The 20,568-nt window shown below is 40.7% G+C and overlaps 1 pseudogene; it reads left to right on the forward strand.

Annotated features, from left to right (window-relative positions):
• Nucleotides 1-15,797, forward strand: part of LOC101613135 — a 62,864-nt pseudogene extending 47,067 nt beyond the window's left edge.
• Nucleotides 15,798-20,568: the final 4,771 nt, after the last annotated feature.

The raw sequence follows: 20,568 nt of genomic DNA on the forward strand, positions 1-20,568 counted from the left end.
GTTAGAACTTTCCAGGTGGGAGTTTATATAAAGGCTTAAGGTGAAGAGGTTGTTTCTTATGAACCAATCTAATGTCTCATCCCCAGCTTCATGTAGCTACTTTACTTTGGTCTATTCTTTTGAACCTGCGATAACATTCATAAAATAAAAACAGTTAAGAAAAATGTCATGATTATCACCAAGACAGTAAAATAGGATCTTGTCTTGTTGGAAGGAGGCATAAGTTCATGTGAAAGCTTATTACTGTAAGCTTTAAGCACATGACCAAGAAAAGTGGATATATCAAATAAAACAAATAAAAATATGTCAAATTTGGCATGAGACAGTGAAGCCTATTAGCCAGAACCTTTGTTACATCATAATACATTTGGTTACACTTCGTTTTGGGGTTTTTAAGACTATGTGGGCAGTCAAAAATTAAGTACATATTGCATTTTTGAAGGTCAGTAATGATTCTATAGGAGTGACTCTTACGGACCTGTGAAGGGTTCTATGTCTCTCTGCACTGTGTCATCTTCTAGAATAATTCAAGGCTAGGCTGTCCTGGTGGCTTCCTTTGGAAGCGTTCTTCGTTGTGACTTCCCTTTGAAGATTGTGCAGTGGTTTGGAGTCCAATATCTGGGTCTCTGTGTCCTCCCTGACCAAGAAGATGAGTAGCTTCCTAGAGTTGTACAACACATGAGGAGAGCCCCATCATCTCCTATGGCACTTCTGCCCTGGGATCAGTGACCAAAATATTGGTTGTCATTTTAAATTCTTGTGTCTACAATTGGCTTTGACTTATATATATATGGTTATTAAGCTCTCAGAGGGCTGTTACAACACTCATGAGGAAGGCTGTGGATATACAGCCCATCTGATTAGCAAATCAGATCCAGTTAAAGAATAGCACTAAAATTCAAAGTTATTCTGTCTAACATTTAATTGTATCTGCCCAGTGAGCATGTAAGCCATATCAGGAACATAGAAAGTAGGCATGCTTTATCCTTTTAAATGTCTACCAGTTATAAGTACAGGCAGAGCATGACAACAGCCCTGAAAACAATATTCCTACCAACAAATATAAGTCATTTGATTTCAACTAGCAATTGTTTGTCAGAAAAATGCAATTAGGATTGCATAAGGTCTTGGCATCTGTGTTTGAATACATCTTTTGTTAGCCTATAGACCTCGGTGGGTACCAATGACCCATGGAAGGCTGGAAGCAGAACACAAGAGCTTCAGACCATTTCCTGCAGGTAAAGATTACTTGAGCGTGAGGCTGCATCTGGAGCAGGAGACACGTCATGAGATTTAATTTACTTATACGCAATGAACTCAAGATGTCAGCACTGAGGTAATTACTTAAGCAAAATCTAGACTAAGACTGTTTGATTCTCCTCCATTACAGGCCCAGGATATCCATAGTAAGTACCGACTAAATTCAGTAGGGAATAAGTACCTGCTTTGAATGAGTTCCTAGTCTAGAGGAGAAAGAAAGAGCAAAGCAACAATGAGAATATTTTGTTTTCTACCAGAGCAAAGCACAGGGTGACTGGACATCAGAAAACTTTCTCAGAAATGTTGATTGGTGAAATATATCTTTAGAGGAGATAGAAGGTATAGAAAAGGAGGAGTGAAAAGTTAGAGTAGGTAAAAGAATCCATGAGGGGGAAGGTATATGAAATCAAACAAAGGTGAGACAAAAGCAGAGAAGTTGGGCTGGAGGGATGATTCAGCCATTAAGGTGCATGCCTGAAAAACCTAACAACTGGGGTTCAATTTCCCAGTACCCAGGTGCAGCCTGATGCACAAAGTGGTACATGCATCTGGAGTTCATTTTCAGCAGTTGGAGGCCCTAGCGTGTCCATTCTGCTTTCTCTCTCTCTCACTCTCACTTTCTCTCTCTCTTTCTCTCTCTCATCTTTCTCTGCTGGCCAGTAAGTAGATAAAAATAAATTTAAAAAGCAGAAATGTTTGGGGATTTGAATAGAGAGGGTAAAGTGATAATATGGTAATTATTTTTTTACAAGTCTCTTATAATTATAATTTTACTCTTATTACTTATAGTTACTACTACAAAAGTTAAATGTATCCAAAGTCTACAGCTAATGTGAAGTGCTAGATTCAGGATAAGAAATTATATGTTCTGACATACCCCTTTCTCTTACTTTAATAACCAGTGATTACATTAAAATGTTAATTTGAAGAGGTAAGAGGATCGCCATGAGATTGAGGCCAATCCAAGACTACAAACTTTATTCCAGGTCAGCCTGGGCCAGAGTGAGACCCTACCTCATGTATGTATGTATGTGTGTGTGTGTGTGTGTGTGTATATATATATATATATATATATATATATATATATATATATATATATATATACACATATATACATATATACATATATACATATATATACACACACACATATATATACATATACATACATATATATGTATATACATATATATACATATATATGTATATATGTATATATGAATATTATCATTACATTGATCTTTAATATTCATCATTATAGAAAATTACTAATCTTTCTGCTTCTTTATACAATTTGTTGTTAAAAATGCTTCCAAAATAGAAACATAGGTCCACCAGCTGCATATAACCTAAACACATCATTGTTTTACAAGACCATATAATTTGCTCTAGGATTCTCTTCTGAAAGCATTTTGATACTTTGGTTGACCTTCACTTATCATCCTTTTCATAATCCATAAATCATGATCAATTCGTGTCTTGTCTTCTTCCATAAGTGAACAAGCTAAGCCTTTATATTGTATATTGACAATCAGATCCTCCAATGGTGCATCATGTCAGCATTCATGCCTGAGCCAGTGTTCTCCAGAGAGGTGGAACCAATAGCTTCTATCATGTATCATCTGTCTGTCTGTCTGTCTGTCTGTCTATCTATCTATCTATCTATCTATCTATCTATCTATCTATCTATCATCTTATATACATAATGTAAGTATCCATTCTAACTATTGATATAGGTTTAAAAAATAATGGCATATATAGGCCTAGAAGTACAATATACTTGTCTTTGACTATCAAAAAATGTGTATTGGGCTGGAGAGATGGCTTAGTAGTTAAGCGCTTGCCTGTGAAGCCTAAGGACCCTGGTTCAAGTCTTAATTTCCCAGGACCCACGTTAGCCAGATGCACAAGGGGGCGCATGCATCTGGAGTTGGTTTGCAGTGGCTGGAGGTCCAGGTGCACCCATTTTCTCTCTCTCTCTCTTTATCTCTCTGTCACTTTCAAATAAGCAAATAAAAATAAACAAAAAAAAATTTAAAATGTGTATTATATTATTGAATCAATGAAATTTTGCATATAACACTTATGGCAATATAACGTACAGTTACATTTTAATCCTTGTAAATACATACCAGATAGGATCACAATTTGGAGTCATATTAAAATCAAAGATGATTCCCATATATAAAATCTGGAAGACAATATTTATTTCTTAAAAGAAGATTACTTCAGATTTTTTTTTATTTTTGCACATGCACTGTGCATGAGAGAGAGAGAGTGCATATTTGCATGTGTGGTATTTATAAGTGTTTGTGCGTGTTTGTATGCATGCAGGTATGAGAGCACATACCTGTATGTGCATATGGAGGCTAGAGGTCAGACTTGGTTGTTGTTGTTTAAACATGCTGGCGCTTTTTTTGAGACATGGTTTCTCAGTAGCCTGAAGCTCACTGATTAGTCTAGATTAGCTCCTAGAGAGCTCCAGGGATTTTCCTATCTCTGCATCTTCAGCACAGGGGATGGATATGAGAAGAGAGATAGTTGTCCTTAGTAGGTTGTTAGCTAGGGACATTGACCCAGGAGAACACAGATATATGTCCTTGCCAGACAAGGACATTTGGTGATTACAGAAGATGTAGTCCCAGAATCTTTCTATGCTCTACCTCAGCCTGAAGACTCTAGAAATGCTTCTACTTTCAGGAGTCCTTTTACATATTTTCTTTAATAAAAAATATGCATTCGTCCTCCTAATCTTCTGGACTGCTTTTCTTTATTCTTCTTTTGCATTCTACATGAACTCAAAAGCCTTAGCAGCTCATCTGAACTGAGAGAGGTCCCATCACCCACAAAATCACATAACACTGGAATTACAGTTATGCATCACCATGCCTGGAATTTTCTGTGGGTACTGGGCACAGAAGTCAGGTGTTCATGTTTGTGAAACAAGCACTTTACCAACTAAGCCATCTTCCCAGCCCCAGAAATAACTCAGAAAAATAATTAGCCATTTGGTCAAATTAGTAAATTCAACTTTTTATTTTTAAACTAGTCTCAATAAAAGGAAATTGATCTTAACTGGTGGTATTATTATGTTCAACTCATTATTATTTATTTTCTTACTAAGAGTAAATTTCAAAATTACATGGAAAATTATACTTGTTTGTTTGGTGATCTGTAATCTCACTCCATGCAACTAAAAAGTTAAAAGAAAGAGAATAAAAACTACAGAGGTATGTATTTGTTACAGTAAAAGATTCTATGTCTGCCCTGAAATACTTTGAGAATAATTGGGACCTAATGAAGAATATTGTATACTGAATAAAGATGAGATGAGGCAGAATTAACATCCTAAAATAATAAAAGGTAATTCATATTAATTTGTATCTATATGTGAATGTTTGCATGCAATGTGTTTATTTTTGTATAGTCTGTAAAAATACAAAGGCAAATAAGGGAATTCAAATGAAAATATATAGTATATAATCTTTTTTACTACCTTTTCCTTTATGCCAATTATGTTACACTGGACCAAATTAGTTTTTCTTAATTTATACTCTAATGGGTTAGACACCACTCAAACTGCTGTTAACCTAATAGCAGGCATGAGAGACCTAGTACTCCTTCCCATTGTTGGAAATATGTGATTTCAGGAAATAAAAGTGAAATTAATTACTCCCTAAGTGAAAAAAATTGAAGTCTCTCCAACAGCTCAGTTGAGTCTCAGGTGATAGGCTAGGTTTTCATGACAAAAAAGGAAACAAAATTTGCATTATCAATTGGTCACTTATTTTGTGATTTTTATTCTAAGTTTTAGTTTGTTTGATCAGAAACACCTACATTTTAGAAATTGGGTAGAGATAAAATCACTAGAGGATTCTTAGCATATGATTCTTGGTTTCTGATTTTGTCATCCTCATCAGTACATTAGTCCAGAATTCCACAACAATTAGTCAAGTACTTCCTACATTAATTCTTGCAATTCTTGAACTAAAATTCGCAGCATACCTCTCAAAATTTCTTTTATTGAAGAGATATAAAGATGCTTAAACTATCCAAGTAAGTGGAAGTAAGGACTTCTCAAGATGATTAACCAGATCATTAGATCTAAAGTTATCCCGCACACCTTATCTCTCCTTCTGGTATATTAATCGGCCTTCTTCACCCATGTCCTTCTCACTTCCTCTAACAATATAATGTAAATATCTGCTTTTCTTTCTTTTTTTGAAGTGCTACATATTAAACACTGGCTCTGGCACATGCTAGGCAAGCATTCAACCACTGAGCGAAAACTTTGAGTTTTTTTAAATACTTTGTTTTCATTTATTTATTCATGAGAAAGAAAGAGGGAAGGAGGGAGAGAATGGGTATAGCATAGTTTCTAGTCACTGTAAACAAACTACAGATGCATGCACCACCATGTGCATCAGGATTATGTGGGTTCTGAGGACTTGAACCTGTGTCCTCAGGCTTTGCAGGCAAGCACTTTAACTGCTAAACTACCTCTCCCACACAAACTTTGAGTTTTTGATTTTTTATTTTTAATATTATTTTGTTTATTTTTTACTTATTTGAGAGTGATAGACAGAGAGAAAGAGTCAGAGAGAGTACTGCAGATGCATGCACCACCTTGTGCATCTGCCTTACTTGGGTACTGGGGAATCGAGCCTCAAACCTGGGTCCTTAGGCTTCACAGGCAAACGTTTAACTGCTAAACCATCTCTCCAGCCACTGATCTTTTTTTTTTTTTTTTACTAAAATGTTTCAAATAGTAGAAGTAAAACAAAATATTAAGATTGTAGCTAAAATGTTATCTATATCAAAATGACATTGAGCCAGGCATGGTGATGCATGCCTTTAATCCCAGCACTTGAGAGGCAGAGGTTGGAGGATTGCCATGAGTCCAAGGCCACCCTGAGACTACATAGTGAATTCCAGGTCTTCCCGTGCTAGAGCAGGACCCTACCTCGAAAAACAAAACAAAACAAACAAACAAACAAAAGCCATTGATAAGTTTTGTGATTGTTGACTTCTGAGTGCAGAACTGTAAATTGGTAAGAAGAAAGCACAGACTATGATTCTGAACCCAGGAGGAATGGACAATTGACATTCTTCACCATTAGGAGAATGATTCAGTTTCACCACTTCCTCTATATGAGCTGTTTTAGGTTTTAGATTGCCACAAATTGAATCAACTTGTACAACAAGTAACTTTTCAGTAGGAAGCTTTTTCTTCTTTTAGTGTGGCCCTGGGATGCGGCCTGAAGACGCCAATATTCAAGGCTTGCTCACCAGCCTGCGGTATGTTGGGAGATGTTATAATTTTCAGAAAGTGGGGTCTAGTGGGAGAAAACCAAGTCACAGCAGGCATGTTTTTGGGGGTGGAGAGGAGATATAATGCCTCCTCTCTGCTACCCAACCACTTTAAATAAGTTTCCTTTATCATATATTTGCATACTGAATGACTATGGTCACAGAAACCTCGGCCAACATGAGCCTTTCTACCTGTTAAGATAATTTGCTCTGGTACTTGCTCAGTGACAGAAAGCTAACAAACATCAGAGTGAAAAATAATGTCTGCAATGAGGTAATTAAATTATAAATATTAACCACATTTAGCTAATTGGGTTTGTGAAAAAAATCATAAATGCAAATATTCTATGGGGTGGTGTGATTCAGGTGTCCCCCATAAATTTCAGTGCTCTGGATGCTAGGTTCCCAGCTGATGGAGATTTGGGAATTAATGCCTCCTGGAAGCAGGTGGTATTGTTGGGAGTGGGATTATGGGTATTGAAGCCAGTTTCCCCTTGCCAGTGTTGGGCACACTCTCCTGTTCCTATTGTCTACTTGATGTTAGCAAGGAGGTGATGTCCACCCTCTGCTCATGCTTTCGTTTCCCCCTGCCATCATGGAGTTTCCTCTCTAGTCTGTAAACCAAAATAACCCTTTTTTTTTTTTTTTTTTTGTCCCCATAAGTTTCTCTTGGTCGGTGATTTCCACCAGCAATGCAAATCTGACTGCAACAGTAAAGTTGGTATTGAGGAGTGGGATTGATCCTAGTCACCAGACTGTGTGGCTTTGGCCTTTTGGAGCTAATTTTCAACAGGGATGTTGAAAGATCTGCAACCTTGGCCTAAGAGATGCTGAAATAGCTAATTAAAAATAACTTTACAAAGTATGATTATATTGATGTAAAACACCAAATAGTAAGTCTAGGTTACTCCAAGTATATTATTAAAAGCCTCTGAGCATTTTATGAACCACAGTGATAAAAGGAAGCAGGTCACAGGCTGTGTCAAAGAACTTAATAATTTATTACTCTTCCCTTTGAATAACATCATCCTACTGCCATAGGTGAAACTTCCCATTATTTCATCACTTTAAATATGAGCAGTGAGAAAGCCAAGAAAAGGGGAAGGCATAGGGGTAAAAGAAGTTCACATGGGGAGAAGAAAAGTCACAATACCCGATGCCACTTTCTTTTCCCCGCCTTTCCTTTTGTTTCTCCAATTACCATATTTGCACTTGAAAAATCATTCCTTTATAGAAAATCCACATCTAAAATACTTTGTTTCTGTTCTTTATTTTTTGGGGGGGTTGGGGGTGGGGAGGAGTGCATTGCTTTCTTTAAAAAAAAAAGTTCTTTAGAAAACAAAGATAACGCTGTGTTTTCATTAAGAGAATGTTATGTTTTCATTACCATTTAGATCAAGAAATTTTACAATTTCCTTTTTGATTACTTCCATGACCCACCCATTGTTAAATGGCATATTGTTCAGTATCCAGGAGCTGGTGTAATTTCTGTTGTTTCTCTTTTTGTTAATTTCTAGCTTAAACACACTGTGGTCTGATATGATGCAGGAAGTTAGGTCATTTTCCTGAATTTATACAGACATACTTTATGGCCTAATATTTGATCTATTTTGGAGAAGGTTCCATGGGCTGCTGAAAATAATTTGTATTCTGTGGAAATAGAGCGGAATGTTCTGTTGATGTCTGTTAGGTCTAGTTCATCTATGGTATTGTTAACATTTATTATTTCCCTGTTGATTTTCTGCTTGGAAGGTCTGTCTAATGACGATAGTGGAATATTGAAGGCCCTTACTATGATGGTAGTAGGATTTCTTTTGATTTGTTGTCAAGCAGGTTTTGCTTCATAAACTTTAGCGCATTTATTTGGTGCATGTAGATTTATGACTGTGATGTCATCTTGTTGGGTCATTCTCTTGATGAGTAAGAAGTGGCCTTCTTTGTCTCTTATAATGACTTTGGTTTGAAGTTTATTTTGTCAGTAATATAGCCATATCTGCTTTCTTCTTATTTCCAATTGCTTGAAAAAAACTATTTCCTATCCTTTCACCCTAAGGAATTGTCTCTCTTTAAAGATGGGATGGGTTTCTTGAAGGCAGCAGATAGAAGGGTCCATTTTTGCTGATCCACACAGTTAACTGTCTTTTTATGGGTGAGATAAGGCCATTAATATGTAAAGTTGTAACAGTGAGTTTTGATTTAATCCCTGCCATGGTGGAGGTGTTTGGTGCTTTACATTTTCAAGTCTACTCCAGTTTTGGTTATTTTGTTCATCCTCTTATAGACTCTTGAGGTTGGTTGTTTGACACTTCTGTGTGGAATAGTTCCTGAAATATTCCCTGTAGGTTTAGCTTTGTGTTCATATAATCACTATGAGCAACAATCAATTCCAGGTGGATTAAAGACCTTAACATGAGATCTGAAACTCTTAAACACCTGGAAGAAAAATAGGAACTCTCCATGATATAGAAGTGGGAAAAGAGTTCTTGAAAAATGCCCCAGTAGCACAGGATATTAAACAATCACTTAACCAGTGGGATTTCATTAAACTAAAAAGCCTTCATACAGACAAACATACCATAAACAGAGCCAATAAACAACCCACAGAAGGAGAGAAAATCTTCACCAGCAATACCACTGACAGATGGCTAATACTCACTTTGGAAAATGTTCAACATCCTAAGCCATTAGGGATATGCAAATTAAAACAACTATGAAATTCTACCTTAGTCCAGTCAGGATAGCCATCATGAAAAAATTCAACCAATAATAAGTGTTGGTGAGGATGTGGGGATAGAGGAACCCTCATCCACGGCTGGTGGGAGCACAAGCTAGGACAACCACTATGGAAATCAATATGGAGACACATGAAAAAAAAAATGAGGAAAAAAGAGCTACCAACTGACCCAGCCATTCCTCTACTGGGCATCTACCCTGAAGGGCACCACTCTTCACTGCAGAGCTATTTGCTCAACAATGTTTACAGCTGCTCAGTTCACAATAGCTGAGAACTTCAATCAACACAAATGCCCATCATTTGACAAATGAACAATTGAAGAGGTGGTACATTTACTCATGGAATTCTGCTCAGTACTAAGGAAAAATGATATAACGAAATCTGTAGGGAAATGGATGGACTTTGAAGAGATGATGCTAAACGAACTCACCCAAGCACAGAAAGACATATGCCACGTGTTCTCCCTCACCTGTGGCTCTTAACCCCGAGCTTTGGATGAAGCTGTGAGATTTCTGAAGGGGCTTCATCGAGGGCTCCTACTTGGGCTTCTGCAAGCCCTGCCCCACTCCCACCTGACCTACTCTTGAAGGTTCAGCACTTTTCATAGGTTCTCATGGATGACATTTTTTGAGGTAAAACTTCACATTAACTGTGAATTGATGGAAGACGGAAGTCAGGAGAGTACCGGAAGGTTGCAGCTGCTGGATGCCAAGGGGTTTGCCCTTCGCAAGCAGCGTGGTGAGTGATTATCAGCTCCAAGACTCGAGGAGCTTTATGCCTCTTTGGAAAGCAAAAACATTGAAATTTATACTCAGCGCTCCTGTCGTCTCTATGGCGACACACCCTCTTGGAGCCTGGCAGGGCTAGAGCTGGTGTCTCTGGCAGATGCCTCTTTCCATGGACCTGAGCAAATGGTAGAATGGGTTCAAAGGCTTGATCCTGGCAGCCCTTTCCTGCTGAAGGAGTAGATCTTGTCATTCGCTGGTGTCATATGCTCCAGTGCGGTGTCGGGACCTTTCTGTTTCGGATTAGAGACTAGCCACGGTACCTGTTTGAGACCCATGACCGGCTGCTGATGGGTCGATTGGCTGGCCCCGAACAGAGTGGTCAGCCTTGCTCCTGTCACCGTCAAATCCTGCACTTGGGGCTTCCATGGGGTAACGTGGCAGTAGGAAGGAACATGTCCCCACTCAAATTCTACCATGGCTTCCACTCAGAAATCTTCCAGAATACCGTGGTATGGGGCCCATGCTGGGATCCTGCCTAGACACTGATTGGTCAATGTGTAGACGTCTTGACCAGGGCCTCCGCTGACCCCAGCCCACCCTTGCCCTGCTGGGACAAGAGCGGTCTTATTTTCCATGGGGACTGGAACTTGGACGCTGAACAAGAGAACCTGCACCAGCTGGTCACTGAGGATCCACACAACACAACTGAAACTATGCACAGGAATGCAGCCACCTTTCTTGCCATTGGAAACCTGGTCAGTTTGTGGTCAAAGGTGATTTGGATATCAACATGAGGACAGCCTCTAAGTACAACGGCTGCTGCTTCCTTTACCTGCCGGACCTCTGCCTGACACTGGACCTGCAGTGGCTGTGCGGTGGGAACCCCAACAATCCCCACAGTATCCCCCGGAGGGCCCCAGAGTTCCTGCCTGAGGTGCCCTTGGGCCAGCTTCATGGCTCCCACTGGTCCTTTCACTCTGAGAACCGCAGTCTCTCCATCAAGATGGACCTGACTCAACACAGCGGGACAATATCCCAGCCCTGAATCCTGCTGTATAGTATTACCCTGCGCTGGTTGAAAAACTTCTGGGCAACTTGGACGAGTGCCACCGGACCTATCTGTAAAGGAAAGCTCTGTAATAACCTGAAAGCCAGCAAGAAAAATAAAGCTTGGCCAGCACTACAAGCAGCTTCCCTACACTGCCCTCATTCCCCAGCTACAGGTGCATTATCGGGCTTCATTTGCCCAGCAATGAGGCATCCAGATTGAGTGTAGTCAGGGCCACGTCTTCACTTGGGGCACTCAGCGGCTTGTACTTCAAGTGGGCACAGTGATGTGCCACCTCATTTCTGGCTGGAGGGTCGCCCAGATGGTGAGTGACTTAAGTCAGGCGACTGTTCACTTGATGGCCTCACCCACTGAAGAAAATGTCGTTTACTGCCTTGATCCCTTGGTAACAAAGAGCCACTTGTTGAGCCTTCCTTCGCTTGCCCGCCAGTGGCACGGCAACGGCATCACTGGGGAGGACCTCTCTACCCAAGATGGGGACCCCGCCTCTCATACATGCCAGCTGTACTTGGTAGACTTACGGATTTCCTGAACAACCACAAGCGGGACATTGCTTTTGGCTTATATGATGGCTACAGAAAGACAGCTGTGCTCAAACATAATCTCTGTACTGAGGCCCTGAAGGGTTTAAAGACTGATCCCCAGATGCCACAGAAAAAGCCAGAGTGGGGTGCCCACCTAGTGCTTGAGTCCCACCTCATGCCAGCACTCCTAGCTTCAGTACATACCCTGATAGAGCATCATCAGGAGGGGCATCCGTGTTGCAGAAGCTGACTGGAGAGACAGCTAGGTTTGTGAGTGTGGTGGTTTGATTCAGGTGTCCCCCATAAACCTAGGTGTTCTGGATGCTAGTCTCCCCAGCTGATGACAATTCGAAACTAAACCCTCCTGGAGAGAGTGTATTGTTGGAGGCGGGCTTATGGGTGTGACAGTCAGTTTCCCCTTACCAGTGTTTGGCACAGTCTCCTGTTGCTATTGTTATGTGGGCCAGGGGGTGATGTCCACCCTCTGTTCATACCATCGTTTACCCTACCATCGTGGAGCTTCCCCTGAAGTCTGTAAGCCAAAATAAACTTTTTTTTTTTTTTTTCCCCAGAAGCTACTCTTGGATGGGTGATTTCTACCAGCAATGTGAACCTGACTGTAACAGTAAAGTGGTACCGAGGAGTGGGATGGCTGGTAGACACCTGACTGCATGGCTTTGGCCTTTGGAGCTGATTTTCAAGAGGAATGTGGAAGGATTTCAAACCTTTGCCTAAGAGACACCTTGCAGTACTGTAAGTACAGCTTGATGGACTATTCTGGTCAGAGTTGTAAGACCTGAATGCAGTAAGAACTATGGACTGTGAGGTTTGGCTTATGAGGGAGAGAAAAAGCTTTGCTTGGACTGGGCTAGCAGTTTGTGTGAGAAGCTTGGTGCAATGCCCGTGTCCTATGAAGTTGTGCAGGGTTTCATTGCATAGAAATGAACTGGTGTGAGCAGTGGGATGTGGCACAGAAAAAAATGAAATCTTTGGGCCTAAACTGCTGCCCATTCACCGGCAAATTGTTTGAGAGATAACAACTATTAAGATTGGGCCAGCTGACCTGCACTGGGGTAACGGGTAGAATGTAGACTCTCTTAAAGGGGCCTGAGTGCTTAAAGAGTGTCCTGTTCTTCAAAATCTGCTTTATCCCCCCCGCCCCCAGATTAACAAATTGGTACCCTACCTGGTATTGTGAAGTAAAAGAAATGCAGGGAAGAGAGGGTCATTGAGTTTGCAACACGGTCTTGTGTTTTGAAAATGGCCATGGGCAGTGTGAAGCAGGTTTGCTGGTTGCCAGCATGGAGACCCCATGGGGCCAAGAGGATGAACTGTGGATTGCAATGGAAATCCAGTGGAGATTCCAGGACCTTGAGATGTCTGCTAAGGAGCTGCTAGCCTGGAAGAAGTTTTCCAGGACTGTGAGTAGTCTAGCTGGATGGGTGGAATTGGAATGCCAGAAACTTATTGCTGGTTAGAATGATCAGACTTGGAGATCTGTCACTTGTTAGAGTTGTTGGACTTCAAGCTACAGAGTTTGTTTATGATGGTTGTTTTAAATCTTGTATTAGGTGAATATGTCTTAACTATGCCCAATGCCATCTTTTGCAGTGTGAATATTTATTCTGTGCCATTATGGGTGTTTTGAGGTTATTTTTGGTATTATGGCTCAGTTAAAAGATTTTGGATTATGGAGATGTATGAATATCATTGGAATTGAAAAATTATGGGAACTTTTAAAGTTGGACTGAATGCATTGTATTTTACATCATGTATCAACATCTGTTTATGGGGTTCAGGGGCAGAATGTGGTGGTTTGATTCAGGTGTCCCCCATAAACTTAGGTGTTCTGTAGGATAGGTTCCCCAGCTGATGACAAGTGGACATTAAAGCCTCCTGGAGGCAGTGCAGTATTGAGGGCGGGCTTGGGGGTGGGCTTATGGGTGTTATAGCCATTTTCCCCATGCCAGTGTTTGGCACACTCTCCTGTTGCTACGGTCCACCTTATGTTGGCCAGGGGGTAATGTCCACCCTCTACTCATGTCATTGTTTTCCCCTGCCATTGTGGAGCTTCCCCTCAAGCCTGTAAGCCAAAATAAATCCTCTTTGTCCCATAAGCTGCTTTTGGTTGGATGATTTCTACCAGCAATGCGAACCTGACTGCAACAGTGGTATTTACAGAAGCGGAGTCAGGTATGAGTGACCAGTTGTGTGGCATTTCTGCCTGCCACATGGATGGCATATACAACGGAAACTTCCTTGGTCAGCTGGTCAACAGCCAGATGGTTCTTCCTGGAGCCGAGACAGAAGGCTCTGTCATTGCATCAGCTGCCAAAGAACAGCTCCTCCAGTGCCCACACCACCCAGCTTGTAGGGTGATATGTTGACACAAAAGCCATCTTGGACTTGCCTACTGGATGGCATGCAGTACTTTGTCACCACCAAAAGCAGCCCTACTGAACAGGATTGGTGACAGCTGTGGCTAGAGGTGAAGCACATTGAGGAACTCCAGGAGTGCAGTCTGGATCCTGTGCAGGAGCCAATGGAGAGCGGACAGGCAGTGGGAGGCATGCTTACCACAACCGCAGATTGGAACCAGGCAGCCAAAGCCCAGCAAGCACCGAAGTTCAGCGAACCATTTCATGTTTTAATTGTCGAATGGACTATATTAGTCACAGCCATGATATTGATCCAGAGCTGACAAGTCAGACTAAGCCACCTGAGATTCATGAGAACGAGGAGAAGGAAGATGTCCTTAAGAAGCAGGAAGGGGATGGGGATGCCTCCACTCTCATCCACCATGAGCTAGAAATTTCCATCAACCCGGCTCAGGATGCTATGATCCTGTGCATTTGTCAACAACTTGCTGCTCCATGTAGAATCCAAGCGAAAGGAGCACCAGGAGAAGAAGCAGCGGGCCAGGTTCCAGCTAGAGATCCCTAGCAACCCTGAGAGGAGCTGTGCAGCAACATCTGGTGTCTGCAGGAGTGCGGCTGCACGTGGCACAAATATGGCACCTGAAGAAGCAGATGTAATGGACCTGAACCAACAACGTCAGTTGCAACCCAACCTGGACAAGGCCAACCTGCAGCTGGAGAGTGAAGAGCTGAACATCCTCATCAGGTGTTTTAAGGATTTCCAACTACAGCGAGCCAACAAGATGGAGCTGCGAAAACAAGAAGGTGTCATTGTGGCGCTCCTCACTGAGTTTTAACTTTGCTCAGGCACAGGGTCATCTGACAGAGGAAGATGGACAACTGGGAATGGCTGAGCTGGAGCTGCAGAGGCATCTCTACAGCAAGGTGAGCGAGTGTGGTGACACAGCAGAACATCTTCTGCAGTTAGGCTGGTTCACTATGGACAACCTTCTCCCCAGCACTGCCTGTAAGGTACTCTTGCCGCCCCAGAGTTCCTGCCAGTCTGCGCGACGACTCGCCAACTCGCCCTCCATCTTTTCAGCAAAGTCCGGCCCCCTGCTGAGGGTATTTCTGCTAAAGGACACTTTGAGGTGAATACTGTGCCTCTCACCATCCAGTTGACACACCAGTTCTTCCTGCCCGAAATGTGGAAGATGGATGAAGTTGGTGATGAAGAATGTAAGTCCAAATTGGTGACTACTGGAAATTCCAGTGGGGAAGCCTCGGCCGCTGACAGCCACAGTTGATGCTGTATCACCGGGCCCAGAAGAGGGAGTGGTTCAGGGTTTGACCTGCAGTTCTAGGGTCAGAAGGTCATTTCGTAAATCACCTGAGCCCCCCCACCCCTCCTCCCCGTGGATGATACTGACAAGATGAAAGAGCGAGCTACATTGAACACCTCCTTCATCTACATAAAGAGCCCACTGGTTCCACTGTGTGTGAGAAGAGTATTGTGGACCGGGATGAACTGAACTTGGTGCTACCCTGTCTGGAGCACCACAACACATGGACGTGGCTAGACTTTGCCATGATAGTCATAAGGGACCAGTGCAAAAGCTCGGGTTGCCCAGGTAATCAAAGAAAAGCTAAGGCTGAAATCTGAAACAAGGTCTGAGGTCCAGGGAAAGCTGGAAACTAAATCAGACCTGAATATGAAACAGCAGGAAGAAGAGGAGAAAAGCTCTGCTCCTCATCGGTTCAAGCGTGGGTGACAAGAACCATGGCAAGAAGACCATCGCTGGCAGGGGCAAGTGACTCTTCGATCCCAGCAGCTGCAGCCCAGGATCTGACTCGCTCTGGCTCCAGGGGCTTGAGGGGGGGAGGAGCTTCCCTTTTGTGAGGGTTTGGAGCTCCTAGGGAGTTGAGACAGACAGTTCTCTCTAGCAGCTGTCCTATTCCCCGCAGAGCATGGTGGACAGTAATGCTGAGTTCCATCTCAGGCTGATCTGGCCCAGGGCCAGAGAGGAAAGAGAACCAGAAGACCCAGCGTTTGGGCCAAAGCTGAGGGTCCTGTTTCCTTGGAGTCAGCTGAAAGGGTGAAGGTACAGTAATGATCAAGTGTGATGAAATTTTACAAAGAAATAAATAAATGTCAGTGTGTGTGTGTGTGTGTGTGTGTGTGTGTGTGTGTGTGTAACTGCTCTTCCTCTGTGCCAGGAAGTTGAGGTGAGGAGTGTGATCTTCTGTGCCTCTACTGCTATCCAAGGGAAATCAACTTCTGGCCAATGTGTATGCTTACTTTGGAAGATGGTTAATAGGAGCCAGGGCTGGCTATAGATCCTCTGCTCTTCCCCCTAGAGTATACCCTGGAGACTGATTATATATATATATATATATATTTTTTTTTTTTTTAAGAAATAAAGGAATGTGAATGTATGTCCCCCACAGCCTGAGGTATTTTGATAAAGCTTGCAACTTTACTCACCAACAGCCCGCTGGAGGAGGTGTCACTGGGGAGCGAATCTTAAGTCCAGCCCCCTAAGATGTCTTCGGAGCATTTTGAGCTCTGGATATTCATGGTTGCTGGCTGTTTGGTGGTGTCTCTCAGCTAAGGATCTATGGACATGATACAGCTTCTTCTACCATGATGGTTATATCCTCTGGATTCTGTAAATAAAAAGTAAACCCTTCCCTCCAATTACATGCTTCTGGCTGGGTGTCTGTCCCAGCAACAAAAAAGTAACTGTAATAATATACTTATCATATAGGTGAAAAGAAATATATTCTTTCACCATATCTCAAATACCCAACAATACAATGTTTAGTACATTCAAAGCAATTTTTAAACACTGATGAAATTGGTTATCACCAGGACAAAAGACAAAGGTGAAAAGTAAAATCATATATCCCTTGAGTGTATCTTTATCTTATCTTTGTAGCATAATTTTACTGAAATGAATATTTTATATCACCATTAAGAAACAAATGATGTTCTTATGTTGCAAAAGACAAGGTGATAAATTATATATGAGAGCAACAATAAAACATAAACTTCTTTTGTGCTCCCTCCTTCAGTTCAACTTGGACAACATTTTAATCCATGAATTTGGTAAACTTAGAAACAGATAGGTGAGGCATTTTCTTTTCAAAGCGTAAGGACTGATGACATTGTCAGGAGGAGAGAAGAATAGTGATTTGCAAAATCATTTGCCTTGGAAGCACAGGGACTCAACTCCAGCTTTCCGGGACATTACCAGTCTTAAAGCCCATTTACAAGATAAATTTCACTTTATTAATATGCTATAAGAAATGTCTTTCTTTTCATTTATTTACATTACTTTTGCTCCATTTATTAATTGCTCTTTACTCTGGAATTTAAATTGTCATTACCAGAAGTTTCATAATTATTTTTGCTTTTTCATAAGTACAGTAGCAAATAATCTTCAAAGTTAGAATTGATAACAAGATATTATTTGAGGAATACATACTTAATGTAAAAGAACCAGCTAAGCCAGAGAATTTAGGCAAAGTCATTGGGATGGGAAAGGTTCATGCATTATAAGGTCTTATATTCAAGAACCATTACATACCCCTTTAGTGACAAGAAGATATTGCATCAATCTTATATAAAATTTTAAGTGGATTATTTTTAAAAATATTTTTTAGATTTTATTTATTTATTTGAGAGTGACACAGAGAGAAAGAGGGGGGGGGAGAGAATGGGCGTGCCAGGGCTTCCAGCCTCTGCAAACGAACTCCAGACGTGTGCGCCTCCTTGTGCATCTGGCTAACGTGGGTCCTGGGGAAGCAAGCCTTAAACTGGGGTACTTAGGCTTCTCAGGCAAGAGCTTAACCACTAAGCCATCTCTCCAGCCCTTAAGTGGATTATTGAAGCATAGTAGAGTACAAAGAAATTTAAAAGCACCAAATTATACTGAGCACAAATGTACTTTTGAACAGGTAATAGCACAAACAGGACATCTAAGCCCATGGTTTCTAAATGGGAAAATTAATACCCATATATGTGCTAAATCTCTATTCAAAAGTCTGGCTGCAGTTGCGGTAATTTATTACTGGAATTTAAGTTAGCACATTTATTGTGGTGTATTAATTATTACATTTTTTTCACCTTACACATTAAATTAGAAGTTTCTTAATTTGTGAAAGAATGTTCCATGGACTTTGTGCAGGATAGTGAGGTATTCACATCCTCCTGGATGCTTTTGAATTAAATGGACCAAATGTATTCCATGATAAATTCTTAGGGTTATAAAGGGATAAATAATTAATTTACCAAGTAGTGGCAAAAGAAAGTACCAAGTAGTATAATGGCCTAGTACACACAAATTCAATATATATTTCTTCAGAGTGGTTCAACAAAATACTTCAGAAAGTGGCCAGCATTCCAGTTCTCTACTAAATAGAGTTCTCTAGTAAGACCCACATTGGGAAAGTCCACAGGAGCTCTCACGTGATTTTTTTTTTTTTTTTTTTGGCCATGATTAGCAATAAAATTTCACTGTTGTTTTAGAGATGCCTTCTTAGGTACCTGCAGAAGTAATTCAGGTAATAAGTCATGGGCCATTGCAAACAGTGCAAATTTCATTAGGACATGATGTTCCAGCAGTTAATGTAGGTGACTTATGGTTGCCTTTGGAGGGAATTCTGATTGCAAGTATAGTGCTTTCATGGCCTTCTGCAAACACATAATTTCCAAATAAAGATTTTCATCAAGTGCAATAAACACTTTGTTTTAGTTTAGTAAAGGTTTTAGTTCAGGGTAGCTATTTTTAGGAATATGTTTTGGTACTTTATTCATTATTTATCAGAGATCAAAAGAGAAAGAGAGAAAAAGCCTTATAGAAAGAATGTGTATGGGTGTGCCAGGACTTCCTGCCACTGCAAACAAACTCTAGAAGTATGTGCCACTTAGTGCTTCTGGCTTACATGAATATGGGAGAATCAAACCTGGGTCCAGATCATTAGACTTTGCAAGTAAATGTCTCAACCTCTGAGAACTCTTTCCAGAACCAATGTAGCCTTTTTTTTTTTTTAAAGAAATTACTCTTAGTGTTGATGTTGAAAGAAAAGCATATTTTTATTCTTCTATAAATTAGAAAATAGTCATCCTTCACAAATTACCAGAGAAAAGAAATGCAATGGTTTTCTTCATCTATATATTATTTGAATGAGTATTTCAAAAATCTATGTTGTAGTAACTCAGTGGAGACAGCATGCATAGCATACATTAAGCCTTGGGTTCAATACTTTCAAAATATGAGCATCTACTGAAAAGGAACATGTCTTTTGTGAACGAGTTATTCTGTTCTTTAGTTTCCATGATTTGGTGCATGCTCTATAGCCTTTCTTGCTATTGATTTGTAGTTTGATTCCATTGCGGTCAGAGAGAATGCAAGGAATTATTTCAATTTTCCTGTATTTGTTAAGATTTGCTTTGTGTCCTAATATATGGTTTATTTTAGAGAATGTTCCATGTACTACTGAAAAGAATGTATATTCTGCAGCATTTGGATGAAATGTCCTGTATATATCTGTTAGGTCCATTCCTTCTATGACCTCATTAGTCCAGATGCCTCTCTGTTTATTTTTTCCTGGGATGACCTGTCAGTTGATGAGAGTGGGGTGTTGAAGTCACCTACTACCACTGTGTTTGGTGTTATTTGTGACCTTAGTTCTAATAGTGTTTGTTTGATGAATTTGGGAGCCCCCATGTTAGGTGCATATATGTTTAGGATTGTAATGTCCTCCTATTGGAGTGTGCCTTTAATCAATATAAAGTGACATTCCTTATCTTTCTTGACTAACATTGGACTGAAGTCTACCTTGTCAGATATTAGGATAGCAACCCCTGCTTGTTTTCTAGGCCCATTTGCTTGAAACACCCATTTTCCAACCTTTCACCCTAAGATAATGTCCATCCTTTGTAGAAAGGTGAGTTTCTTGGAGACAAAAAATTGTAGGATCCTGCTTTTTAACCCAGTCTGCAAACCTATGTCTTTTGGTTGGGGCATTGAGGCCATTGATATTAAGTGATATTATTAAAAGGTGTGTATTTACGTTTGCCATTTTTTTGTGTGTGTTTCTGGTTCTACCTTGGCTCTCTTGTGCTAACTAGTATTTGAGTATTGCTTGTTTTTTCTAGGTTCCTTAGATGTGTGCTTTTCCTTCTCTTCAGCATGGCAATTCTTTCAAGTATTTTCTATAGAGCTGGTTTTGTCTTCAAATACTCCTTTAGCCTGCTTTTGTCATGGAATATACTTATTTCTCCATCTATTTGAATGGATAGCTTTGCAGGATAAAGTAACCTTGGTTGACAGTTGCTATCTTTCAGAATTTGGAATACATCACTCCAAGCCCTTCTGGCTTTTAAAGTTTGTGTTGAGTAATCTGCTGTAATCCTGATGGGCTTGCCTTTGTAGGTAACTTGATTTTTCTCTCTGACTGCTTTCAATATTTTTTCTTTGGATTGTGTGTTTGGTAGTTTGATTATAATATGGCGTGGAGAGGTTCTTCCCAGGTTTTGTCTTAAAGGCTTCCTGTATCTGCATTGGCACCTCTTTCCCAA

Source organism: Jaculus jaculus, chromosome 15, assembly GCF_020740685.1.
Source record: "Jaculus jaculus isolate mJacJac1 chromosome 15, mJacJac1.mat.Y.cur, whole genome shotgun sequence".
Taxonomy (NCBI): Eukaryota; Metazoa; Chordata; class Mammalia; order Rodentia; family Dipodidae; genus Jaculus; species Jaculus jaculus.